The sequence below is a fragment of the Nicotiana tomentosiformis genome, chromosome 4 (assembly GCF_000390325.3).
Source record: "Nicotiana tomentosiformis chromosome 4, ASM39032v3, whole genome shotgun sequence".
In the NCBI taxonomy this organism is placed as follows: domain Eukaryota; kingdom Viridiplantae; phylum Streptophyta; class Magnoliopsida; order Solanales; family Solanaceae; genus Nicotiana; species Nicotiana tomentosiformis.
The window spans coordinates 54448090-54459873 of record NC_090815.1 but is presented as its reverse complement, the minus strand read 5'-3'; the positions used below and the strand labels follow the sequence as shown (position 1 = coordinate 54459873).

The 11784-nt window shown below is 39.0% G+C and overlaps 1 long non-coding RNA gene across 1 annotated transcript; it reads right to left on the bottom strand.

Annotated features, from left to right (window-relative positions):
* Positions 1-427: 427 nt before the first annotated feature.
* Positions 428-2264, bottom strand: LOC138910630 (uncharacterized). Its single transcript, XR_011415764.1, has 2 exons — positions 1740-2264; positions 428-1037 (listed from the first exon to the last, which is right to left on the bottom strand). It is a non-coding gene; the product is annotated as an uncharacterized lncRNA (long non-coding RNA).
* Positions 2265-11784: the final 9520 nt, after the last annotated feature.

Genomic DNA, 11784 nt, shown 5'->3' with positions numbered 1-11784 from the left:
GATTTCATAGCATCTAAGCAACGTGGGATTTTGCAATTTTAAGGGAGTACGGTGCAATCTTTCTCAAGAATATCATACGAATTTTCCCTACTTCGATCTGTCATTACATGTTGTCGCAATCAACGGTGTTAAAGGGATTGTCAAGAGAATCGGTTCAAGTATGTTAAGGCTAAACCTTTCTTCATTTTGGCATGATCCTATAACTACATGTGATTGATAACGAGGCATAAAGAGAAGTTCATACTCCCGAATTTATATACATTATCCTAGTCTCATAAATTACAGTATTCTCCTTATCGGGACATCATATTTAATTGTATGTTGTCTTCTTCCAGTCAAGAGAGCAGAGAGCCTATATATACAGTATTACAATATTTTCATTACCATTGAGTTATAATCAATGGGCAGTCCCCTATTGAGCAACCTCTGATCAGATGGTAAGTTATATATCAAGCCTACTCTGGCCGAACGCCTATGAGCGATCCCAGTTGGTCGAAATACAGAGCTTAGTATGGTCGGGCGCCTATGAGCGAGCCTACTACGACAAAGAAGTTATATGTATACCGAGCCTTATAAGGCTGGACATCTATTTTACTTACTATATTGAGAGAGTTGAGTCATATCACGCCCCAAACCTGGGGAGGCGTGGCTGGCACCCGGTGCCGTACTGGCCCGTGCGAACTACTCTGTAACTCATTTTTTTTCTTCTATCACGGGCCAACATGGCCACAACTCGTAATGTATGACTATTAGTGGGTAAATGTTGTATCAATGAACCAACGTTCTTAAAACATGAATATATATGAGCCGTCAAGGCCTCTGACATACTGTATAAAATAAATCTCTGTCTACAAAGCCTCTAAGATTATTTGACATCAAATGGGACAGGGTACCAGCCTACCCATAAGCCTGTAGAAAAACTCTGACACGATGACTCATAGACTCGACTGCACTCCGAATGAGGTGGAGTCTTACTGATCCTTCGCTGAATGCTAACCTCGTCTACTATGAGGGCTCGTCAAACTGATTATCTGTACCTGCAGGCATGAAGGCATCGTCCCCAACAAAAGGACGTCAGTACAAATAATGTACCGAGTATGTAAGGCGGAACTGAAACATAACAATAAGCCAACAATTATTAAAGACATATAAGAATCAACCTGAATCTCTGAAGTGCCACCGTATTTGCATACTTATTATACTTATATTTATAATGCTTCTCTTTGAGACTCTTATCCATATCGTATGATGCATGACTGCCCAACTGATCAGTGGTAACTGCCCGACAGGCAGTAGCGCGGTGGTAAATGCATGACTACCCGACCGATCGTAGTTCGGTGATAAATGTATAACTGCACAACCGGCCATAGCTCGATGGTAAAGGCATGACTGCCCGACCGGCCGTAGCTCGGTGGTAAATGAATATGCATGTCTTCCCAACCAGCGGTAAATAATGATACATAACTGCCCAACAGGTGGTAACTGCCTACCCGGTCGTAGCACGGTGGTAAATGCATAAAGATGCATGTATCACTATATTAAAAATATTAACATCTCTATCATAATATCTCAATAGGAAACTAGATCCATACTTAGACATGCTTGAATATAAATTTACCGGAATAAATAACATAAATATCCTTAACTGCTAAGAGTAGAACCACTTATGGAATAACATTACATTTACGTATCGTTACTTGGATAATGCCAAAAGAAAAGGAGTGATAGCCTTAACATACCTCAATTCCATCTTTTGATGACTACGACTAGTAAATCCTTTTGATAACATCTAACCTCGAATGCTCATACGAACCTGTTGAAGGTCATAGACGTTGGATCAAACTTGGGTTGTATTCTTGATAACTTCACGTTAATTTACATCACAATGAAGTAATACCCAATTCACTTTAAAACTTATGAACAATATCACTAGTTAGGAATGGGATGTTGCTTACTATAAGAAAGAGAGATCCCTAAAATGCCGTACAATTTGTCTTCTTAATAGCATCCTTTAACAAAATGATATAAAGGTGTAAATGTCTTTAAACATTGCCACCACCTTCTTAGCACATGAGTAGTTGGCAATTTGTTGCCAAATTCCTATCATCCCACGTGGATGTTGCCCCTTTAATCATTATCCAAAAATCTCACTAAAATAATTATCCACAAATTTCAAATTAATTGACTTGTTAATCTCCCACTAATCAATAATTAATCAATTACTCATATAATTAAGAATTATCTCAAATTACCTGAAATACTATTCACTTTTAACACATTTTATGTACCCTACTATCACGGTCATGTGGTACCTTGTATGGCACTAGCCCATAAATACAGGGTATTATACCTTGGACCGTATTTTATCTCAAATTGCAAACTTCGGCGATACTCAATTTCTTCGATTCGTTTACCCTATGACCTTTATAACACTTACTTATCACTTGCTTGACATATCATAAATACTTATAACCTCGAAAATAGTCTTGTCCTCATCCTAAAGTACTACTATTAAAATATAAAAATATTAATAAATCATGGTACCATATAAAATCAATGCATACACTATTATTTCATTAAAACATCTATGTAAAAATACATATATTTTCTCAACTTTTAATTTTCCTAATCTCATATAAAGAGTACAAATTTTCGTACGCTTAATTCTTAAAATGGTAAAAAAAAATAAACTTCTTTTTTTGTGAAAAAAAAATAATTTCTATCTTTACAATAAAGAAAATCTCATAAACTTTCTCATATTATGTGTATAATTTAAAGCATATTCGAAAGTAGCAATATTAATAGCTATATAAAATCATATTTTTCAAACTTTTTACAAATATGTTCCACTCAAAATAACATATCAAATGTATATAACAGTATCAATATTGTTAAACTTACGGGGTCTTACAATAACATAGTCATAAATTCTTTATAACCTTATGAATGTTCTTAATCCGTTCAAGCTCATATGGATTACTAGGATTACTACGACTCATACTAATATTAAAGTACGGGATATAACATCCTTCCCCCCTTTAAAACATTTGTCCTCGAATGTTAACTCTTAGAGATTTACAAAATTTTTACTAGGGTCTCCTCTCTAAACTAAACTAAAACCCAAACTATATCTGAAGTCTCAACTATTCACAACCTTTTGTACTTGAGTATCTTGTATCTTCTTCACCTTTACCTTACTTACTTTTCAATCTCATATCGTATCTTCTGTTTCTTTCATAACCTCCCTTCAACATAGGTAGAAATTATGCCTAAAGCTCTTCTGTGATACTTGCACATCTGGTGCATAGAAAATCTGTCGAAAGCTTCATACTAACTTCTTACTACTCAGCTCTATGGCACAATTTGGAAACAAAAGAAGGGTAATATTTTCTAAATTTCCTATAGCCTCTCAGTTATAAATGTGGCGCGCAACACACCCATAAGTAAGACTCTACTAGGCATGACTTTGTAGACTCCCTAGGACACGACTTACTCTGATACCACTTTGTCATGCCCCAAATCTGGTGAGGCGTGGCTGGCACCCGGTGCCATACTAGCTCAAGCGAACCACTCTGTAACTCATTTTTTTCTTCTATCACGGGCCAACATGGCCACAACTCGTAATGTATGATTATAAGTGGGTAAATATTGTATCAATGAACCAACGTTCTTAAAATATGAATACATATGGGCCGTCAAGGCCTCTGACATACTGTACAAAATGAATCTCTGTCTACAAAGCCTCTAAGATTATTTGAAATCAAATAGGATAGGGTACTGGCCTACCCATAAGTCTGTAGCAAAACTCTGACATGAGGACTCATAGACTCGGCTGCACTCCGAATGAGGTGGAGTCTTACCGATCCTTCGCTGAATGCTAATCTCGTCTACTATGAGGGCTCGTCAAACTGATTATCTATACCTGTAGGCATGAAGGCGTCGTCCCCAACAAAAGGATGCCAGTACGAATAATGTACCGAGTATATAAGGCGGAACTGAAATATAACAATAAGCCAATATTTATTAAAGACATATAAGAATCAACCTGAATCTCTGAAGTGCCACTGTATTTGCATACTTATATATATATATATATATATATATATATATATATATATATATATATATATATATATATATATATATATGACAGTCATGCATCATACGATATGGCATATCGTATGATGCATGACTGCCCAACTGATTAGTGGTAACTACCCGACCGGCCGTAGTTCGATGGTAAATGTATAACTGCCCAACCGGCCGTAGCTCGATGGTAAATGCATGACTGCCCGACCGGCCGTAGCTCGGTGGTAAATAAATATGTATGTCTGCCCGACCGGCCGTAGCTCGGTGGTAAATGAATAATGATACATAACTGTCCAACCGGTGGTAACTACCTAACCGGTGGTAAATAATGGTAAATGCATGAAGATGCATGTATCACTATATTAAAAACATTAACATCTCTATCATAATACCTCAATAGAAAATTAGATACATACTTAGACATGCTTGAATATAACTTTACCGGAATGAATAACATAGATATCCTTAACTGCTAAGAGTGGAACCACTTATGGAATAACATTATGTTTACGTATTGTTACTTGGATCATGCCAAAAGAAAAGGAGTGATAGCCTTAACATACCTCAATTCCATCTTTTGATGACTACTACTAATAAATCCTTTTGATAACATCTAACCTCGAATGCTCATACGAACTCGTTGAAGGTCATAGGCGTTGGATCAAACTTGGGTTGCATTCTTGATAGCTTCACGTTAATTTACATCACAATGAAGTAATACCCAATTCACTTTAAAACTTATGAAAAATATCACTAGTTAGGAATGGGATGTTGCTTACTATAAGAAAGAGAGATCCCAAAAGTGTCGTACAATTTGTCTTCTTAATAGCATCCTTTAACAAAATGATATAAAGGTGTAAATGTCTTTAAACATTGCCACCACCTTCTTAGCACATGAGTAGTTGGCAATTTGTTGCCAAATTCCTATCATCCCACGTGGATGTTGCCCTTTAACCATTATCCAAAAATCTCACTTAAATAATTATCCACAAATTTCAAATTAATTGACTTGTTAATCTTTCACTAATCAAGAATTAATTAATTACCCACAATATTAAAAATTATCTCAAATTATCTAAAATACTTTTCACTTTTAACACATTTTATGTACCCTACTATCACGGTCATGTGGTACCTTGTATGGCACTAGTCCATAAATACGGGGTATTATAGCTTGGACTGCATTTTATCCCAAATTGTCAAACTTCGGCGATACTCAATTTCTTCGATTCATTTACCCTATGACCTTTATAACACTTACTTATCACTTGTTTGACACATCATAAATACTTATAACCTCGAAAATAGTCTTGTCCTCATTCTAAAGTACTTTTATTAAAATATTAATAAATTATGATACCATATAAAATCAATGCATACACTATTATTTCATTAAAACATCCATGTAAAAATATATATATTTTCTCAAATTCTAATTTTCCTAATCTCATAAAAAGAGTACAAATTTTCGTACGCTTAATTCTTAAAATGGTAAAAAAATAACATTCTTTTCTTGTGAAGAAAATAATTTCTATCTTTACAATAAAGAAAATCTCATAAACTTTCTCTTATTATATGTATAATTTAAAGCATATTCGAAAGTAGTAATATTAATAACTATATAAAATCATATATTTCAAAGTTTTTACAAAAGTTTTCCACTCAAAATAACATATAAAATGTATATAACAGTATCAATGTTGTTAAACTTATGGGGTCTTAAAATAACATCGTCACAAATCCTCTAGAACCTTATGAATGTTCTTATACTGTTCAAGCTCATATGGATTACTACGACTCATCCTAATATTAAAGTACGGGATATAACAATTCAGTATTAGCAGGTAAGCATATCTTCAGATTATCTTTGACTCCCAGTTACTTACAGTTATTATATTATCAGTTCAGTTTTAGCTTTCAGTTATTCTGTTGCCTGACATACTCGGTACATTATTTCGCATTGACGTCCCTTTCGCTGAGGACGCTGCATTTCATGCGTGCAGGTTCTTACAGAAAAACGGATAGACCTCCTCAGTAGGTGTTGCCCGAGTTCAGCTTGATCGGTAAGTTCAATATCCTTCGAAGTTGCCGGGTCTAGAGTTTTATGTACATATTGTGTATATATGTATATATATATTATGGGTAAGTTGGGACTCTGTTCCGATCATAGTACATCCATCAGTAGAGGCTTGTAGACATATCCTATCAGCTAGTGTAGTATATTGGGCTTGTAGGCCTTATATGTATATTTTTATTGGTTTGCCAGCTGTAGTAGTTATGGCGGCCTTGTCGGCTCAGCTTTATATTGATGTTTAGTCAGCGTTCGCAAATTGTCTTGCAATGTGGCCCATGGCCAAAGTATGATATTATATGTTCAGAGTCTCTTAGTCGCAAGTTGGTACACAAGGATAGGTGAGGCACATAGTGCCGGTCTCGCCCCCAGGTTCGGGGCGTGACACTACCATACTAAGTAAAAATAGATCAACTCTAGACTCAAAACCACCAATAATAACTAAACACGACCGATACAAAAGGTCCACAATAATATAATCTCCCATAGGCGTGGACACATAAACAAGAGAACTCAAAGAATCACGAGATATATCCAAATACGGAGCAAAGTAAGATGACACATATGAATAAGTGGATCCCATATAAAATAAGACGGATGCATCTCTATGCCAAACCAGAACCATACCTGTAATGACTGAGTCTGAAGCAACTGCTTCTGTCCTACTCGAAAAAACATATAATCTGGCCTGGCCTCCCCCTCTAGGGCAACCTCTACCCGCCCGTCCCCACCTCCAAGCTGGTTGTGTGGGTGGAGCGGCAACTGGGGCAGCAAGCATGGCCTGAGAAGTCTGTGGACCTGACTGAATCTGTGGAGCTTGACTAGCCTGTGGAGGTGCACCCCTCCTAAGTCTGGGCAATCTCTAACTATGTGGCGGGTATCACCACACACAAAGAAAGCTCTCGGTGGGTGTGGATGCTGGCACTTGCTCGGGCCTGTCGGCTGGACTGATCGTTGAAGGCACCCCGTACAGGAGTGCACTAGAAAGTGGCTGAGCAAAGTGTGCAACTTAAGATCTCGGAATAATCGGAGCACCACTAGAAGCTGGAAGTGCTGAATGAACTGAACGGCTCACATAGCCTCTTCCATGATGGGTTGTAGCTGCAGCATGACCAACACTAAATCCTTTTGTACCACGAGGCCTCTTGGCCTCCCTATTCTCTCTCTCACGACCCCGCATACCCTCCAACCTCCGTGAAATCTCTACCACCTGCTGATATAGGGTATTTGTCTCCACTCTCGAGCCATGCTGAATCTAATACCATAGTTGAGCCCCTCGATAAATGGACGGACTCGCTCTCTGACTGTAGAAACCAAGGCAGGTTCATTGCAGGACAAATCACTAAATCGGATAGCATACTCCGACACTATCATAGTACCCAGGCGCAGCTACTTAAACTCTGCGCACCATGCATCCCGAAGGGTCTGTGGAATAAACTACCTCAAGAATAACTTTGAAAATCGAGTCCATGTAAGTGAAGTTGTTGTAACACCCCGAAAGTCAATTGTGCGACCCGCATACCCATTATGCGGTCCATTATACGACCACAGACCTGATTTCGGAGGGTTAATTTTTTTATTTTCATAACCCGACCCCATTTTGATAAATAGGCTTTGGGGCTTATTTTGGGGCAATTATCTGAGGTTTTTTAGAGAGAAGTAAGAGTGTTCTAGAGAGAGGAAGTAGATGAAGTGTTTTGTTCATCAAGATCTTACCCAAGCTTTGAAATCCAACAAGAAAATCTCATAAAATCTTCATCTAAGAGGTAAGATTCAAACCCCTAGGCTTTAATTTCGAGTTTGGGGTTGAAGATGGTTGATTAGAAATATGATTCTTGGGTATGAGAGTATTATTTATACATGCATGTACCAATAAGGTTTGTGGGAAGATTGTTGAGCTTAAATAAGTAAAGATTGGGTTGTAGAATGAAGGAAATCTTATAGAAGAACCTTGTAGCTAAATTTACACAACTAGTAATTGATAAAATGCTCAAATGAGCTGAAATTATGAATACCTTCCTAATTTGTATTCAATTTTGTTATGTCTCAAAATAGATTGGGATTGCTAGAATTTTTGGAACGTTGTAGTAATTAAAGGAAAGCTCAAAGCGAGGTATGTTGGCTAAACTTCTTTCTTAGAATTGAATCCCATGATGTTCTTGTAAGTCCCGAGTTATTCTTTATAAATCAACTATTCTGAATAAGCTTTGTGTTGAAAGGTATACCTTCAAAATGTGTTCCGGATTCTCTTATCATATGATGTTATCCTTCGAGAATATGTTCAAGAATGATATGTGTATTAAAATGTCATGGCTTTGAGTCGTGTTCCAAATGAAAGCTAGTATACCAAATTATGTGAGAAAAACTCAACATGCTTAAGACACTAAATTGCTCATATGTGTTGTGTACCTATAGTCATGATTTGAAATACCTTGTTGTTGATAATATATAAAGATGCTCGAAAAAGAAAGAAGAGAGTAGTGATATGAAGTGTGGCCACCGTGCCAAGAATGAAAGTTATACTTGTGGCCAATGGTGCCAAAGAAATGAAATGACATGAAAAAGGTTAATAAATGAGCTTTCATTCAACTGTTCCAAAATGACTTCAAAATTAGAATTCCCTAAAAGCTTATGTACTCAAGTCCTGCCCATATGTGGTTGTTTTAACTAATGTTATGCTTTGTGAGTATTTTTAATATGTTTTGCGTTCTTACATATTCGTGAGTGGAAATTGTGTATTGCCCTTTTTGGGAAAGGTATTTTAAGAGTATTCTATATGATGACGTTGTAATGACCCGACCGGTCGTTTCGAGAGTTGTAGCCCCGTTCCCCCTTTCTGTTACTTTTTGTACTTCACTGTTGCTTTATGACTTGTCGGGTTAGTTGGTTCGGTCCGGAGAGAATTCAGAATGAATTGTGACACTTAGTCTCTTAATTGAAAGCTTAAGTTGAAAAAGTCGATCGGATGTCGACTTATGTGCAAACGACCTCGGATTGAAATTTTGATGGTTCCATTAGCTCCGTTGGGTAATTCAGGACTTAGAAGCGTATCCGGATAGTGATTTGGAGGTCAGGAGTGGAATTAGGCTTGAAATAGCGAAAGTTGGAATTTTGGAAAGTTTGACCGGTAGTGGACTTTTTGATATCGAGGTCGGATTCCGATTCCGGAAGTTGCAGTAGGTTCGTGGGGTCATTTGTGACTTGTGTGCAAGATTTGAGGCCAATTGGACGTGATTTGATAGGTTTCGGCGTCGTTTGTAGAATTTCAAAATTTCAAAGTTCATTAAGCTTGAATCCGTGTATAATTCGTATTTTTGATATTGTTTGAGGGTGTTTGATAATACGACTAAGTCTGTATTGGGATATATGACTTGTTGGTATGTTTGGTTGAGGTCCCGGGGGGGCTCGGGTTGATTTCGGGTGGCTAACGGATCAAGTTTTGAAGTTGTAAGCTTGCTGAAGATTTTCCACTACTGGTGTAATCGCACCTACAGAGTGGGAACCGCAGGTGCGTGCCCACAAAAGCGGGAGGTAAGCCGCAGAAGCGGCCAAGGGAGTGAAGCAGCTGAAGGTCACAGGTGCGATGGTGTTCCCGCATCTGCACGACCGCAGATGCGGTAGAAAGGCCCGTAAAAGTGGATTTGGACTTGAAGCTTGACTCCGTAGAAGTGGAGATTTGTCTCGCAGAAGCGAGTGCACTAGTGCGAAAATATAGGGCGCAGGGCGGAGTTTGGTGTAGAAGCGGTCTGTGTGGGCGCACCTACGAGACCGCAGAAGCGGCCAAGTTGCCGCAGGTGCGAAAAGCCTGGGCAGAGTCTATAAATGCGAGACTTCGCGATTTTGGCTTCATTTCTTCATTTGGAGCTCGGATTTTGAAGATTGTGAGAGGAATTTTCAAGTAGAATTCTTAAGGTAAGATCCTTGTGTCCATTTTTCATCAATAATTATGTTTCCCCACTGATTTTCTACCTAGATGGTGTGTTTTTGAGGTGTAATTTGGGGGTTTGAGGCTAGGGATTTAGAGAATGAACTTTGGGGATTTGAATGACCATTTGGTGTTGGATTTTGGTAAATTTTATATGGTTAGACTAGTGAGTGAATGGGATTTCGGTTTTTATGACTTTTGTGGGATTTCGAGACGTGGTCCCGGGGGCCGGTTTAGGCCGATTTCAGATTTTTGCTATAATTTCGTATTTTTCTTATGGAATTGATTCCTTTAGCCTATATTGATTGTATTGTACTGCTTGTGGCTAGATTCGGGACGTTTGGAGATCGATTTGAGGGGGAAGGGCATTTCGGAGTAGAGTTTAGCTCGGATTGAGGTAAGTAACACTTTCAAACTTGGTTCTGAGGGTTCGAAACCCCGAATTATGCGTTATATGATTGGTATGGAGGTGACGCACATGCCAAGTGATGGGCGTGTGAGCGAGCAACATGAGAATTATGACCTGGATGATTCCATAGCACCATATAGTGATTCTATATTGATGAGATCCGTATTTTCATCATGTGATAAAGTAATTGAGTTGTCAATCATGCTAGATATCATGTTTAGGATTTGTGCCGGTGATGTTGGGACCCATAGTGGTCGTTTCTTCTAGCGGGTACTCTGGTGCAGGGCTCCCTCCAATCCCCACCGCCATTCGTAGGGAGGGCTTGTTTCGAGTGTGAAGATATGGGTCATATCAAGAGGTATTGGCCCCGCCTTATGGGAGGTCCAGCTGAGCAGAGGAGTCAGCCTACGACTTCAGCACCCGTTACTTCACCACTCGCTCAGCCAGTTTGGGGTGGAGCTCAGTCAGTTAGGGGTCACCCGAGAGGGGGAGGCCGATCAGGTGGTGGTCAGGCCCGATTCTACACTATTCCTGCCAGACCAGATGTTGTTGCTTCACACGCAGTGATCACAGGTATTATCTTAGTTTTCCATAGGGAGGCCTCTGTGCTATTTGACCCGTGTTCCACTTATTCATATGTATCATCGTATTTCGCTCATCATTTAGTTATGCCCCATGAGTCCTTAGTCTCATTTGTTCATATCTCTATGCCAGTGGGCGATACTACCATTGTAGACCGTGTATATCGGTCGTGTGTAGTGACTTTGGGAGTCTGGATACTAGAGTTGATCTATTATTTCTTAGCATGGTTGATTTTGACGTGATCTTGTGTATGGATTGGTTGTCTCCATGTCATGTTGTTCTAGATTGTCAAGCTAAGACTGTGACGTTGGCGATGCCGGAATTGCCGAGGATTGAGTGGAGAGGTTCTCTAGACTATGTTCCCAATAGAGTGATTTCGTATTTGAAGGCCCAGCGGATGGTTGGGAAGGGTTGTTTATCTTATTTGTCCTTTGTGAGGGATGTTAGTGCTGATGCTCCTACCATTGATTTTGTTCCGGTGGTGCGGAAATTTCCGGATGTGTTTCTTGCAGACTTGCCAAGCATGCCGCCCGACATGGATATTGACTTCGGTATTAACTTGGTGCCGGGCACTCAGACCATTTCTCTTCCACCATATCGCATGGCACCAGCTGAGTTGAAGGAATTGATGGAGCAGCTTCAGGAACTCCTTGATAAGCGGTTTATTAGGCCTAGTTTGTCACCTTGGGGTGCATCGGTGTTATTTGT